The following is a 15906-nucleotide window of genomic DNA, read 5'->3' as shown; positions in this document are numbered from 1 at the left end:
AAACACCTGGTTGTGTGTGTATTTGTGTGTGTATGTGTGTGTATGTTTGTGTATGTGTATATATGTTTATGTGTATGTTTGTGTATATATATGTTTGTGTGTGTTTGGGTTATTTAAAATAATTTGCAAGGCTTGGTTTGATGGCACAGAGCTGAAGTAATGGCCACTCAGAAGACATTGTTAATTTCAAGAACACCTAGACCAGTGATTGTTAACCTGTGGGTAATGATCACTTAGGGTGACATATCAGATATTCCATATATTAGATATTTACATTATGATTTCAAACAGTTTGAAAGTATTAAAAAAAAAACCAAAAACCAAAAACCAAACCAAAACAAAAAATACTTGTTTGGGGGGTCACCAAATCATGAGGAAGTATAGGAAAGGGTCACAGCATTAGGAAAACTGAGAATCACTGACATAGCTTATAGAGGTTTACACTACACTTAAAGACACACTGCCCCAAGTTTGAAAAAGAAAAACAGATCACTAACCAACAAAAACAAGTCCACTGGAAATACAATGCTCTGGGTTTACTCTTAGAACTAAACACAAATGACTTTGCTAAGTCAACTTTGTGATGTGTGAGAATAATACATGAGACTAGAAGTATTGAAACTTGTAAGCTCAAACTTAATATAGAGCTTCATTATTACAGTTTAAAACTTAAAACTGAAACCAAGATTATGTAAGCAGAAGAGTCCTTTCTTTCAGAAATTATGAATGTTATTAGCATGGTACCCTGACAGAGAGAGACAGAGAGAGTGAGACAGAGACAGACAGAGACAGACAGACAGAGACAGAGACAGAGACAGAGAATATGTGACTAGCAATAGAGCAACAAGTATTCAATAGACAGCTTAATGGTCTCTCTAATTGTTCTTACTAAATACTTTCTTAAAATCACATGAAAATTCAACTTTTTAAAAGTTTGTACTTCCCACGTAACATTTCTTTTTAAGATAACTTAACAAATAACATGAGATTAAAACATAAGAAAAGATGACCTATAAGAACAATCAGAATAAATAACTCAACTCCTTTTTTCTTTTGTTAATCTAGCATTTATTTATTTATTTATTTATTTATTTATTTATTTATTTATTTATTTATTTATTTATTTATTTATTTATTTAAGACTCCAGATGACTGTTCCACCTGCCATACATCCTCCCCACAGCCCTGTCTCTGCAAGGATGTCCCTACCATCAACCCCACCAGATCTCTAAACACCCTGGGGCCTTCAGTCTCTCAAGGGATAGGTGCATCCTCTCTGAATGATCACAGACACTGAAGTCCTCTGCCATATATGTGTTAGGGGCCTCAAATCATCTGGTGTATACTGCCTGGCGGTGGTCCAGTGTTTGAGAGATCTGAGGTGTCCAGGTTAATTCAGACTGCTGGTCCTCCTACAGGGTTGCCCTCCTCCTCAGCTTCTTCCAGGGTTTCCCTAATTCAACTATAGAGGTCACCAGCATTAGTCCATTTCTTGGGTGCAAATATGTGCATCTGACTCTTTCAGCTGCTTGTTGGGTCTTTTGGAGGGCAGTAATGATAGGTCCCTTTTTGTGAACACTCCTTAGCCTGAGTAATAATGTCAGGCCTTGGGACATCCCCTAGAGCTAGATCCCAATTTTGGCCTGTTGCTGGACCTCCTTTTCCTCAGGCTCCTCTCAATTTCCATCCCTGCAGTTCTTTCAGACAGGAAAAATTATTGGGTAGAGATTTGACTGTTCTATGGCAGTCCCATTCCTCACTTGATGCCATATCTTTCTGCTGGAAAGAGGGTCTACAACTTCCCTCTCCCCGTTGTAGAGCATTTCATGGTAGGTCTCTCCCTTTGAGTCCTGAAAGTTTGTCACCTCCCAGGTCTGTGGTATACTTTGGAGGGTCCCCCCAACCTCCTACCTCCCAGGGTTGCCTGTTTCCATTCGTTCTGCTAGCCCTCAGGACTTCATTCCTTTTCCCCAACCCAATATAAGATTATATCCTCCTCTTACCCCAAACCCTTTCCACTTTCCTTCTGAGATCTCGACCCTCCCTACCACCACTGGATTGCTTTCTTCTCCCTCCCAAGTGAAACTGAAGCATCCTCACTTAGGTCTTTCATCTTGTTAATCTTTTTGAGTTCTGTGGACTTCATCTTGGGTATTCTGTACCTTTTTGGTTAATATCCACATATTAGTAATTACATACCATTCATGACTTTAAGGTCTGAGTTACAGAACTCAGGATGATATTTTCTTGTTCCATCCATTTGCTTGCAAAACTTAGGTTTTCCTCGGTCTTAATGGCTGAATAGTATTCCATTGCCTAAATGAATCATATTTTCTGTATCTGTTCTTCTGTTGTGGGACAACTGGTTGTTCCCAACTTCTGACTGTGGCAAGCAAGGCTGGTATAAGCATAGTGGAACACATGTCCCTATGGTATTTTGCGGCACCTTTTAGATATATGCCCAAGAGTGGTACAGATGCGTCTACAGCTACATCTATTTCTAATGTTCTGAAAAACCTCCAGATTGATTTCCACAGTCATTTTTAGTGAGATTGTTTCAAGTATCTCTGCATTTAATTTGGTATTGTCTATTGACTTACATCAAATTACTTGTATTATGTTTATGTATGGCACTTGAATTCCTGAATTCTCCAATACTTTTAAATGAAGTGGGGTTCTGTTTGGTCAAATGATTTTTCTACATTTAAGAAGTTGATCTTGAGATTGTTTTTTCCTTTGAGTTTGTTTACATAGTGGATTACTTTGATAGATTTTCATATATTGAACCAACCTTGCATCCCTGGGATGAAACCTACTTAATCATGGTGAATGATGATTTGATGTGTACTAGGATTTGGTTTGCAAGAATTTTATTGAGTATTTTTGCATGGATATTTATAAGGGAGTTTGGTTTGAAGATCTCTTTATATGGTTGGCTCCTTGTGTGGTATAGGTATGAGAGTAATTGTGGCTACATAGAATGAATTAGGGTTATTTTTGTGTCCATCCACTTTACTGAATTGTTTATCACCTTCTAATTCCTTTTGTTTCTGTTTTATAAAATAGTTTGACAAATATTAGTATTAGGTCTTCATTGATTGTCTTGTAGAATAATGCACCAAATCCATCAGGGCTTGGGCTTTTATTGGTTGAGAGATTTTGATGACTGAATTTTTTTCCTTATATGATATGGGCCTGTTTTGATAGTTTACCTGCTTTTAATGTAACTTTGGTATGTGTTATCTGATTCGAAAATCATCCATTTCATCTAGATTTTCCAGTTTTGTTGACTATAGGCTGTGTATTAGGATCTGATGATTTTTTTTTTGAATTTCCTCATTTATGTTATTATGTCTTCCTTTTCATTTCAGATTTTGTTAATTTGTATACTGCTTTTGGGCTCTTTAGTTATTTTGGCTAGGGGATTATGTATCTTATTGATTCAGAGAAGAAGCATTTGGATTTATTGATTCATTGAATTGTTCTTTGTTTCTATTAGGTTGATTTCTGCCCTGAGTTTGACCATTTCCTGTCACCTACTCCTTTTTGATGTGTTTGCTTTTGTTCTAGAGTTCTCAGGTGTTCTGGTAAGTTGATAATGTAAGATCTCTCCAGTTCCTTTACCAGGGTATGCAACAGAGGTCCCCCTGAATTTACCTGAAACAAAATTACATGTTGACTCAATATACAGCTTTCTAAGGAAGGCTCAACCCCTTAGAGACAGAGTGTATTTGGAAATGAAAACAAATCATAAACACACTGTGATATGGGCAAGGATTCTTCCTGTGTGTAAATCATCAGCTAAAGTTCCTTTATGTTCTGATTTGTGTTTCTTTATACCCAATAAAATTATATTACAACAAATATAAGTGCTAAGAGTTCTGGACATCCATACTCCAACACTCAAACTTAACTGACCAGATTGTTTCTAACCAATACATTCACTGGCTAAGAAGTTTCTCCAAGGTAAGTACCTGGGAATATCAAGCCCTTGAACCTCACGTTATATATTGCCCATCCATCATATACCATTTTAATGGGCTGCCTATAAGATATGCTTGTTTCATTAGTGTGAGAATAAATACCTACACAAAAACAGTGAGTCATAAACTATATCATTTTGAAAACTTATGCAAACAACAGAAAAATGTTCATGTTGATCACTTAGATTAGTAAGACATTCAGTCATCAATGTAAGGAAAGGCCCTTGGTCCTTTGAAGACTCTATGCCCCAATATAGGGGAATACCAGGACCAGGAATGGGAGTGAGTAGTTTGGAGAGCAGGAGGAGGGGGTTGAGGGTAGGGGATTTTCGGACGGGAAACTAGGAAAGGGGATAACATTTGAAATGTAATAAAAGAAAATATCTAATAAAAAATTTTCATTCCCCCACCCAAAAAATTCTTGTTTCATTACTGTGACAATAAGTACCAACAAAAAAGTGAGTCATAAACTGTATTACATTTTGAAAACTTATGCAAACAACAGAAAATTATTCATGTTGATCACTTAGTGACTCCACCAAAGTCAGTCATTCCCTTTTCTCCCTCCTGTAAATTATAGTTCTTTAAAATTCTTAATGATGGATTACTGTCAGATGTATTCTCAAAGAGAATTATTCTACAGTGTATATTTATAATATATTTTTCTCAATATTAAACTTCATATGAAATATAGTTCAAGAAAAAAAGATATGTGACATTTGTTCAAAAAAACTAGTGAAAAACATTTCCTATGATTCTTTCAAGATTTGCAGTGTTCAGCTCCCACATGGAAGCTATCAACAGGGTTGATAGAGGAGATGACAGGCTACTGTGTGCAGTGGTATAAAAGAAGAATTCAGGCCATCTGGCTCCAAAAATTTATCACAACCCTTGAGACACCTTAGAAGAAAACAGACATAAATTATGATGTTTCTTTCTGTCCTAGGTACAATGGAACTCAGTTGTATAACAGAAATCAGATTTTTAGCACATTCACTGTATACACAATGAGAGTACACTCTTAAAGCTAGTCTATGTACTAAGTTATGCTTTCATCTTTTCTTGTATTAAATAGGAAGAACTCTCCCTTATCTATTCTTTATTAAGAGAAATAAATGTGACCAATTTAAAGTGGTATCATCTCAAATATGAGTTTACAGAAACTTATTGCCATAGAACTGCAATTGTAAAATAAAACAAAATGCACAAATGAAACTGTACATTTCAAAACATGTATTCTTAAGCCAAAGCTTTCTCTTTTCAGTTATCGGTTGTTCAGACTCTTGAAGGACAAATATGAAGCACATTTTCTTAAAATTGGGTATTTATTTTTTTTTTATGTTTCCAATGCTTTCCCAAAATTCCCCCACATGGTACCCCACCCACTCCCCCATCCACCCACTCCCAATTCTTGGCCCTAGCATTCCCCTGTACTGAGGCATATAAAGTTTGTACTACCAATGGGCCTCTCTTTCCACTGATGGCCGACTAGTTCATCTTCTGATTCATATGCAGCTAGAGACACGAACTACGGGGGGGGGGGAGGGGATATTGGATAGTTCATATTGTTGTTGCATCGATAGGATTGCAGATCCCTTTAGCTCCTTGGGTACTTTCTCTAGCTCCTCCATTGGGGGCCCTGTGAAACATCCAATAGCTGACTGTGAGCATCCACTTCTGTGTTTGCCAGTCCAAGAATAGTCTCACAGGAGACAGCTCTATCTGGGTACTTTCAGCAAAATCGTGCTAGTGTATGCAATGGTGTCAGTATTTGGAAGCTGTTTATGGGATGGATTCCCGTATATGGCAGTCTCTAGATGGTCCATCCTTAGTCTCAGCTCCAAATTTTGTCACTGTAACTCCTTCCATGGGTATTTTGTTCCCTATTCTAAGAATGGACAAAGTGTCCACACTTTGGTCTTCATTCTTCTTGAGTTTCATGCGTTTAGCAAATTTTATCTTATATCACGGGTATTCTAAATTCCTGGGCTAATATCCACTTACCAGTAAGTACATATTGTGCAAGTTCTTTTGTGATTGGGTTACCTCACTCAGAATGATGTTCTCCAGGTCCATCCATTTGCCTAGGAATTTCATAAATTCATTCTTTTTAATAGCTGAGTAGTACCCCATTGTGTAAATGTACCACATATTTTGTATCCATTCCTCTGTTGAGGGGCATCTGGGATCTTTTCAGATTCTGGCTATCATAAATAAGGCAGCTATGAACATAGTGGAGCATGAGTCCTTCTTATCAGTTGGAACATCTTCTGGATATATGCCCAGGAGAGGTATATCAGGATCCTCCTGTGGTACTATGTCCAATTTTCTGAGGAATCGCCAGACTGATTTCCAGAGTATTTGTACAAGCTTGCAATCCCACCAACAATGGAGGAGTGTTCCTCTTTCTCCAAATCCTCACCAGCATCTGCTAACACCTGAATTTTTGATCTTAGCCATTCTGACTGTTGTGAGGTGGAGTGTCAGGGTTGTTTTGATTTGCATTTCCCTGATGATTAAGGATGTTGAACATTTTTTTCTGGTGCTTCTCAGCCATTCGGTATTCCTCAGGTGAGAATTCTTTTTTAGCTCTGAGCCCCAATTTTAATGGGGTTATTTGATTTTCTGGAGTCTACCTTCTTGAGTTCATTACATATATTGGATATTAGTCCCCTATCTAATTTAGGATAGGTAAAGATCCTTTCCCAATCTGTTGGTGGCCGTTTTGTCTTATTGACGGTGTCTTTTGCCTTGCAGAAGCTTTGCAGTTTTATGAGGTCCCATTTGTCAATTCTTTTTTTTTTTTTTTTCGAGACAGGGTTTCTCTGTATAGCCCTGGTTGTCCTGGAGCTCACTCTGTAGACCAGGCTGGCCTCGAACTCAGAAATCCACCTGCCTCTGCCTCCCGAGTGCTGGGATTAAAGGCGTGCGCCACCATGCCCGGCCCCATTTGTCAATTCTTGATCTTACAGCACAAGCCATTGCTGTTCTTTTCAGGAATTTTTCCCCTGTACCCATATCTTCGAAGATTTTCTCTACTTACTCCTCTATAAGTTTCAGTATCTCTGGTTTCATGTGGAGTTCCTTAATCCACTTAGATTTGACCTAAGTACAAGGAGATAGGAATGGATCAATCCGCATTCTTCTACATGATAACCACCAATTGTGCCAGCACCATTTGTTGAAAATACTGTCTTTTTTCCACTGGATGGTTTTAGCTCCCTTGTTAAAGATCAAGTGACCATAGGTGTGTGGGTTCATTTCTGGGTCTTCAATTCTATTCCATTGGTCTACTTGTCTGTTGCTATACCCGTACCATGCAGCTTTTATCACAATTGCTCTGTAGTACAGGTTTAAGTCAGGCATGGGGATTTTACCAGAGGTTCTTTTATCCTTGAGAAGAGTTTTTGCTATCCTAGATTTTTTGTTATTCCAGATGAGTTTGCAGATTGCCTTTTCTAATTTGTTGAAGAATTGATTTGGAATTTTGATGGGGATTGCATTGAATATATAGATTGCTTTTGGCAAGAGAAACATTTTTACTATATTGAGCCTGCCAATCCAAGAGCATGGGAGATCATTCCATCTTCTGAGATCTTCTTTAATTTCTTTCTTCAGAGACTTGAAGTTCTTATCATACAGATCTTTCACTTCTTCAGTTAGAGTCATGCCAAGTTATATTATATTATTTGTGACTATTGAAAAGGGTGTTGTTTCCCTAATTTCTTTCTCAGCCTGTTTATCCTTTGTATACTGAAAGGCCATTGACTTGTTTGAGTTAATTTTATATCCAGCTATTTCACCGAAGCTGTTTATCAGGTTTAGGAGTTCTCTGGTGGAACTTTTAGGGTCACTTATATATACTATCATATCATCTGCAAAAAGTGATATTTTGACTTCTTCCTTTTCAAATTGTATCCCCTTCATCTCATTTGTTGTTGAATTGCTCTGGCTAGGACTTCAAGTACAATCTTGAATAGATAGGGAGAAAGTGGGCAGCCATGTCTAGTCCCTGATTTTAGTGGGATTGTTTCCACCTTTTCATCATTTACTTTGATGTTGGCTACTGGTTTTCTGTAGATTGCGACTTTTATCATGAATAGGTGTTGGATTTTGTCAAATGCTTTCTCAGCATCTAATTAGATGATCATGTGTTTTTTTTGTCTTTGAGTTTGTTTATATACTGGATTACATTGATGGATTTCCATATATTGAACCATCCCTGCATCCTTGGGATGAAACCTATTTAGTCAGGATGGATAATTGTTTTGGTGTGTTCTTGGATTTGGTTAGTGAGAACTTTACTGAGGATTTTTGCATCGATATTCATAAGGGAAAATGGTCTGAAGTTCTCTATCTTTGTTGGGTCTTTTTGTAGTTTAGGTATCAGAGTAATTGTTGCTTCATAGAATGAGTTCGGTAGAATACCTGCTGTTTCTATTTTGTGGAATAGTTTGTGAATAACTGGGATTAGATCTTCTTTGAAGGTCTGATAGAACTCTGCAGTAAACCCATCTGGTCCTGGACTTTTTTGGTTGGTAGACTATTAATGACTGCTTCTATTTCTTTAGGGAATATAGGATTGTTTAGATCACTAACCAGATCTTCATTTAGCTTTGGTATCTGGTATCTGTCTTACAAAGTTATCCATTTCATCCAGGTTCTCCAGTTTTGTTGAGTATAGCCTTTTGTAGAAGGATCTGATGGTGTTTTGGATTTCTTCATGATCTGCTGTTATTTCTCCCTTTTCATTTCTGATTTTGTTAATTAGGATGCTTTCCCTGTGCCCTCTAGTGAGTCTGGCTAAGGGTTTATCTATCTTGTTGATTTTCTCAAAGAACCAGCTCCTTGATTGGTTGATTCTTTGAATAGTTCTTCTTGTTTCCACTTGCTTGATTTTGCCCCTGAGTTTGATTATTTCCTGCCTTCTACTCCTCTTGGGTGAATTTGCTCCCTTTTGTTCTAGAGCTTTTAGCTGTGTTGTCAAGCTGCTAATGTGTGCTCTCTCTAGTTTCTTTTTGGAGGCACTCAGAGCTATGAGTTTTCCTCTTAGAAATGCTTTCATTGTGTCCCATAATTTTGGGTATGTTGTGGCTTCATTTTCATTAAACTACAAAAAGTCCTTAATTTCTTTCTTTAGTCCTTCCTTGACCAAGGTATCATTGAGAAGAGTGTTGTTCAGTTTCCACATGAATGTTGGCTTTCTATTATTTATTTTGTCATTGTAGATCAGCCTTAGTCCATGGTGATCTGATAAGATGCATCGGACAGTTTCAATCTTTTTGTATATGTTGAGGCTGGTTTTGTGACCAATTATGTGCTCAATTTTGGAGAAGGTACAATGAGGTGCTGAGAAGGAGGTATATCCCTTTGTTTTAGGATAAAATATTCTTTAGATTCTGTTAGATCCATTTGTTTTATAACTTCTGTTAGTTTCACTGTGTCCCTGTTTAATTTCTGTTTCCATGATATGTCCATTGGTGAAAGTGGTGTGTTGAAGTCTCTCACTATTATTGTGTGAGGTGCAATCTGTGCTTTGAGCTTTACTAACGTTTTTTTTTAATGAATGTGGCTGCCCTTGTATTTGAAGCATAGATATTCAGAATTGCAAATTCCTCTTGGAATATTTTACCTTTGCTGAATATGAATTGCCCCTCCTTGTCTTTTTTGATGATTTTGGGTTGGAAGTCGTCTTTATTAGATATTAGAATGGCTACTCCAGCTTCTTTCTTTAGTCCTTTTGCTTGAAAATTTGTTTTCCAGCCTTTCATTCTGAGGTAGTATCTATCTTTTTCCCTGAGATGGGTTTCCTGTAAGCAGCAAAATGTTGGCTCCTGTTTGTGTAGTCAGTCTGTAGGTCTATGTCTTTTTATTGGGGAGTTGAGTCCATTGATATTAATTGATATTAAGGGAAATTATTTCTTGCTTCCTATGATTTTGTTGCTAAGGTTGGCATTCTGTTCTTGTGGCTGTCTTCTTTTAGGTTTGTTGAGGGATTACCTTCTTGCTTTTTGTAGGACATGGTTTCTGTCCTTGTATTGGTTTTTTTCTGTTATTATCCTTTGAAGGGCTGGATTGGTGGAAAGATAATTTGTGAATTTGGTTCTGTCCTGGAATACTTTTGATTCTCCATCTAAGGTTATTGAAAGTTTGGCTCAGTGTTGTAGCCTGGGTTGTCATTTGTGTTCTCTTAGTGTCTGTATAATATCTGTCTAGGCTCTTCTGGCTTTCATAGTCTCTGGTCAAAAATCTGGTGTAATTCTGATAGGCTTGCCTTGATATGTTACTTGACCTTTTTCCCTTACTGCTTTTAATATTCTATCTTGATTTAGTGCATTTGTTGTTCTGATTATTATGTGTCTGAGGAATTGCTTTTCTGGTCCATTCTATTTGGAGTTCTGTAGGCTTCTTATATGTTCATGGGAATCTATTCCTTTAGTTTTGGGAAGTTTTCTTCTATAATTTTGTTGAAGATATTTGCTGGCCCTTTGAGTTGAAAATCTTCATTCTCATCTACTCCTATTATCCATAGGTTTGCTCTTCTCATTGTGTCCTGGATTTACTGGATGTTTTGAGTTAGGATCTTTTTGCATTTTCCATTTTCTTTGATTGTTGTGCTGATGTTCTCTATGGAATCTTCTGCACCTGAGATTCTCTCTTCTATCTCTTGTATTCTATTGCTGATGCTCGAATCTATGGTTCCAGATTTCTTTCCTAGGGTTTCTATCTCCAGTGTTGCCTCACTTTGGGTTCTCTTTATTGTGTCTACTTCCCTTTTTAGGTCTTGGATGGTTTTATTCATTTCCATCACCTGTTTTTTAGTGTTTTCCTGCAATTCTTTAAGGGATTTTTGTACTTCTTGGCAGAGTCCAGGAACAAAGATGTCTGCTGCACATGCTCAGGCAAAGCACTCCTGAGCGGGGCAGACACCTATCCTCTGGCCAAGAAGGTGCACAGATGTCTGGGGCCCAAAAAGTGGGCTGCCTCAGAAGCTCTATGGCTCCTGCCTGTCCCAGAAGCTGTTAGCTTCTGTAGTCCACACTCTCACCTTTGCAGACTACTCTTGGCGGAGTCCCAGATCCAAGATGTCTCAATATGCAGCACTTTTGCTCCATTTGCTCAGCAGTCAAAAATGAAAATTAGCGCCATTGTTTGAGAATCAAAAGTTATGAGCTAACAATAATATGTTATTAATTCTGAGTCGAAGATAAAAATCAGAAAGTTATTCTAAGATGCATGGCACAATATATATGCCACGTCTTGGCACATGTTCCAAATAATGCCATTTCATTTTTAATAATGCAAACCAGCCATTGTTCTAAATTTCAGGGGTTACAGAAAGTTGAAGCCACTGCATTTGGTCTTCAGCCTCTGGGTTTTTATAGGATGCTTCTTGGTGAGTATCAATATACCGAACACCATCCTTCATGTTGTCTTACTAATTGTTATGTCAGATTTTTAACTTTATATATCTGCATTTCCTAATATATACAAGCTGCAAATTACTCATGAAATATCATTCAAGTGCTTTAATTTCCAATTTGAAAATCTGATTCATTTAATAGTCACAAAGATAGTAATAAATCATTAGGAAAAATAATAAATATACCCAAGAAACTTTACTACATCATGATATCTTAGTCAATATCAGAATATCCAAAAGGAAAAACAAAATATTCAGCGAATTCTCTCTTGCATCAAAAGAAAAGTAATGTGAACTATATTTTACTACACTTAATCTCTAGATAATTAACAAGAAAATTCTGAATGGCATTGCATGTAGATCAACATTTAAAATGGAACATTTTATATCTAATATTGGTCAGGAGCCATTGAACTAATAAGATAGAGAGGGCACTTGTAACATAGACATGTCTTGAAATAATATAAACTATCAATAATATGATTAAAAGTTATATGGCATGTAGGAAGAACAAGAGAAACAGAACTCTGAGGGGCCATAAGGATTGAGCAGGGCATATATGCCTGATCTTTACTAGAGAGATGCAAAGAGAGAACCGGGCACAAAAAAAGGAGGCAGTATGAAAATCCTGGGGTGCAAGATCTTTAAAGTAGGTGTGCTGTTACTGGATATTCATTTTCAGAAGAATGTCTTCAATCTATATGCACTGTAGTTAAGAGGAAAGGAAAAATAGAAGGCTCAGTTCGGGCTCTTTAAAAAGTCATTATAGCCATTCAGTCTATATAAACACCTGAAACACATCTAGACATCCCTGATACTAGGCTAAATGTATTCCTTCAAGTACAAACTCTGGAACATATTTTGAAACTTACTAGAATTAAAACCCAGAATTCTAAGATCTTTAGTGACAAAGACATTTCCCAATATTTATGGCAACTACTTCCGTTTGCGATTAATTTCAGTGACCAGATCTGACCCATCCAGCAGGTCCAGTTATTTGAGGGTCTCGAGGGGACCTTCTCCTAAGAACCAAATCGGGGGAGGGAGATACAGAAACCAAGTGCAAGAATGACATGGAAACAGTCTGAGTAGCATCAAGGTCTCTCTGTATTCAGCAAGGCTCAAGGCTTAAATGCACAAGCAAAAGGGGAAGTACTTCACAGCAGGAGGGATGGGGCAACAGAAATTTTTCTTTTGGCAACTACAAGGGGAAGCAGGAACTTGGTGGTATCAGGTTACATCTTGTGGTCAGGACATCTGGTGCTGACAGGGCTGGAACATTCTGTGGTTGTTCTCAGAATGGTGCGTTTGTGGCCCGCTTTTGACCCCCTTTTCTTCTTGGGGGGAGAGGCCCAATTCAGAGATCAAGACAATAGAGTTGTCTTAATAGCTCCCAACACAGACCTACAAAGCGCAGCTAAAGAGTTTGTTCATAATGTTTTCTTTCCATTCAATGTCATCTAAGCTTTCACTGAGAATCTATACGCTTGGAATATAAGGGAAAACATTTTCTCTCAGTGTTTTGAGGACTTTTACTTAAAAACACGTAAGAAGTTTCTGTAGAGGCAAAATAAATTACCACAGAAAAGGACTGTTGGGAGCCTGTTTGTCAGAGCATAGTCTACACTTGGCATAGACATGTCCTTTTCTCAAGTGTCTCAAGAGGCAGAAGGGGAACCTGGAAGGCAGTTCCATCCTCATCCCAAGGCCATTCTTTCTCACTTCATAAAATTCCACCCTGTATCATAGTGCTAAGTGGCCCCAATTTTGTTTATTATTATTTAATGAACATGTTAGTAACAAGCTTCTGTGTGGTATTTTCATATTCCATCTAACGGAGATTTCATGACCTCACACTACTCTCCTCCAAGCCAGATTGTGATCCCCTTACCTACACTGGGCTAATTGTATTTAGTGTTATTCCTTTTTATTTCTAGTAAATCCCCTCAGTTTCCCTTCAAGATTATTTTTTGATATAATGTGAAAATTTCAGAAGCACAAGTGGAACTAGAAAATGTAGTTAGCACAGTAACCTATGCTCAGAAGACAAATACCATGTATTCTCTTTCACTTCCTAGACTGCAACTGACCAGCCTCAGTTGGCCTTTCTCAATCCATGACAAATAATTTTGGGATTCCTCTTACAGGCAGGCAACAGATTCAATGAAAAGGGTGACAAAAGGACACAGACACAAGGGAGTGCTTTATCTGGATGTCATTTTTCACAAAGTGAATCCAGTCTTAAATACTATAGAAAACAAAGGAGTAGGGTGTCACAGCAGGCAAAGTACATTAAAGCATCTGGCACAAAACAGAGGAATGCCTACAAAGGACTGACAGGAACCAGGAAATATTTACAGTAAAGATAAAACAGCCCTGCCTAGTGTCAGATAATGTCAGGTAAGGATTTCACACCCTAGTCACAACTTATGCTACTCCTTTGAGCCTTGTGAAAGCTAGCACCAGGTGTTTCTGCTCTAGCAGACCTTATCATGCATAATGGAATACCACACCCTCTTTTTTCCTAGGCCTTGGTTAATACTTGCATAAGAGAGTAACTTGGCTGTTCTTTTAAGTATCTGTAAAGAATCTCCATTTGTCAGAAGAATTCACAAACTTTCTTCTAATATGCAATTTAGTCTGCCATACCTGGCTGTTAATGAATATTTTAAGTATACTTTGCTAAGCTTCCCCTGAGATTTCTAACTCTTATCCAGTAAAATACTGTAAGAAATCATGCAAGACCCTCTACAATATTACAAGGACAAGTCTGGGGCATTCTAGCTATGGGAATGCCAAGGTCCCTGGAGGCTAAGTTTCCTTGAAATTCTTTGCCTGGAGACTGCTTCCAGGCTTTTATGCCTGCAAAGCAAGTCACTACTGAAGTGGATCTAGACTCTAATGAAATTGAGTATATCAAGGTCAGGGTAAAGACCAAGAACAATATAATTACAGACCAAACATGAGTAAATATGAGTAAAAGTGACCAAGTATGAGTAAAGACCAAAGGCGGCCATGAGAATCATCACTACTTTTTGCGGGTCATGAGCCAGAGGCCACTCTGCTATCATATACTGAAATGTCACATGCTTGTCTCCACAACATGAGACTTTATTATAAATCAAAAGACTTCTTTTTTGCAACATTAAATCTATAACTTCTTATGCTTCCAGTGCTACAGAATTTTTTAAAAGAACAAGAACATAGCTGATAAACTCAAGGCAGCATATTTCTTGGGAAAGTAGGACTTTTAGAAGCCACCAAAAATTACCCTTTGTACAGAAAGTATATATGCTAATAATTCTATGTGAATATTTAATTTAAAGCTGTTTATTTTCTTTCTCCCACAGTCTGGTGAGTGTTACAGAGGCCACAGAGGGCAACATTATCCTACAAGACCAGTAGCTCCTTCAACTCCTCCTTTTCATCTTTATCTTCAGCCTGATCGCAATCCTGTACAGATTGTTCAACCAGGCAATATCCCCATTTTCATGTTTGAACAACCATATTCTGTTCCTCTTCCTTCTTTATACACTTGGAATAGAATTTGAAAAACTAATTTCCACTATTGAATTTGATTATCCTTATAAAACAATTCCTCCATTATCCTATACCTCCAAGCAATCCTATTTTAATTGTTCTCAGAAAAAATCAAATGCAAAGCCAGCTGCCAATATCTCCATAACACCTGCTATTGCCCCAAAATTTACTGAAAGCTTTTGAAGGTGCTGGCAAGTAAAAAGATCCTTTTGGTAGTCAGAACCTAGTACATGCTTACATATATATGGACCTTACAAGTAAAGTAAACATCAATCATGCTACAATGCACAAACACAGATAGGCTAAATAAAAATGAGTGCTTCAGAGGGGAGGCAATGATCACTCTAGGAAGGGAGAACAGAAAAGATTGGGCATGAGGGCAGGGAGCATTTTGGGGTTGAGTTAGGAAGCTAGTGCAATGGGAACTCCATGAAATACTTCTCCCATTGACAGTGAGCCTAGCAAAGATTCTAGTCACATGGGGCCTGAAAGATTCATCTTCTATAACTGGGTGTAGTAGCTATTCCTGGTTGTCAACTTGACTATATCTGGAATAAATACAATCCAGAATTGAAAGGCTCACCATGACCCTAATCTGGAGGATGGGAGATAGAAGTTTCTGACCTGGACCTTGGTATGGAGATCTTGAGGCATAGTGGCTATATATTCCAGAAGATTAAGAAAGGGAGATATCCAAGTTCAAAGTCATCTGGGATTAAAGGTGTGGTGGCACACATCTTTACTCTGGGCTACACCCAAGCCAAGGCAAGGTCTTAGCTGTAGGCATTGGGACATAAAATCTTTAACCTTCAGTTTGTCCTGCTTGAAAATTGGGAAGGGACTGGAGCCTAGTAAAATGATCATCAAAGAAACCAGAGAGACTTCATATAGCAACTGATGGGAGCAGAAGCAGAATCCCACAAACAAATATTAGGCACAGCATTGGCACTCATAAAGAGG

General features: G+C 37.8%; 1 pseudogene; it reads left to right on the top strand.

Annotated features, from left to right (window-relative positions):
- The first annotated feature begins 159 nt into the window (after positions 1-159).
- LOC110288473 (submaxillary gland androgen-regulated protein 2-like) lies at positions 160-15129 on the top strand (annotated as a pseudogene).
- Positions 15130-15906: the final 777 nt, after the last annotated feature.

The sequence above is a fragment of the Mus caroli genome, unplaced genomic scaffold, assembly GCF_978045245.1.
Source record: "Mus caroli unplaced genomic scaffold, Mus_caroli_1 scaffold_4, whole genome shotgun sequence".
Lineage (NCBI taxonomy): Eukaryota > Metazoa > Chordata > Mammalia > Rodentia > Muridae > Mus > Mus caroli.
The sequence above is the reverse complement of the archived record's forward strand: the minus strand, read 5'-3'. Positions and strand labels throughout refer to the sequence as shown.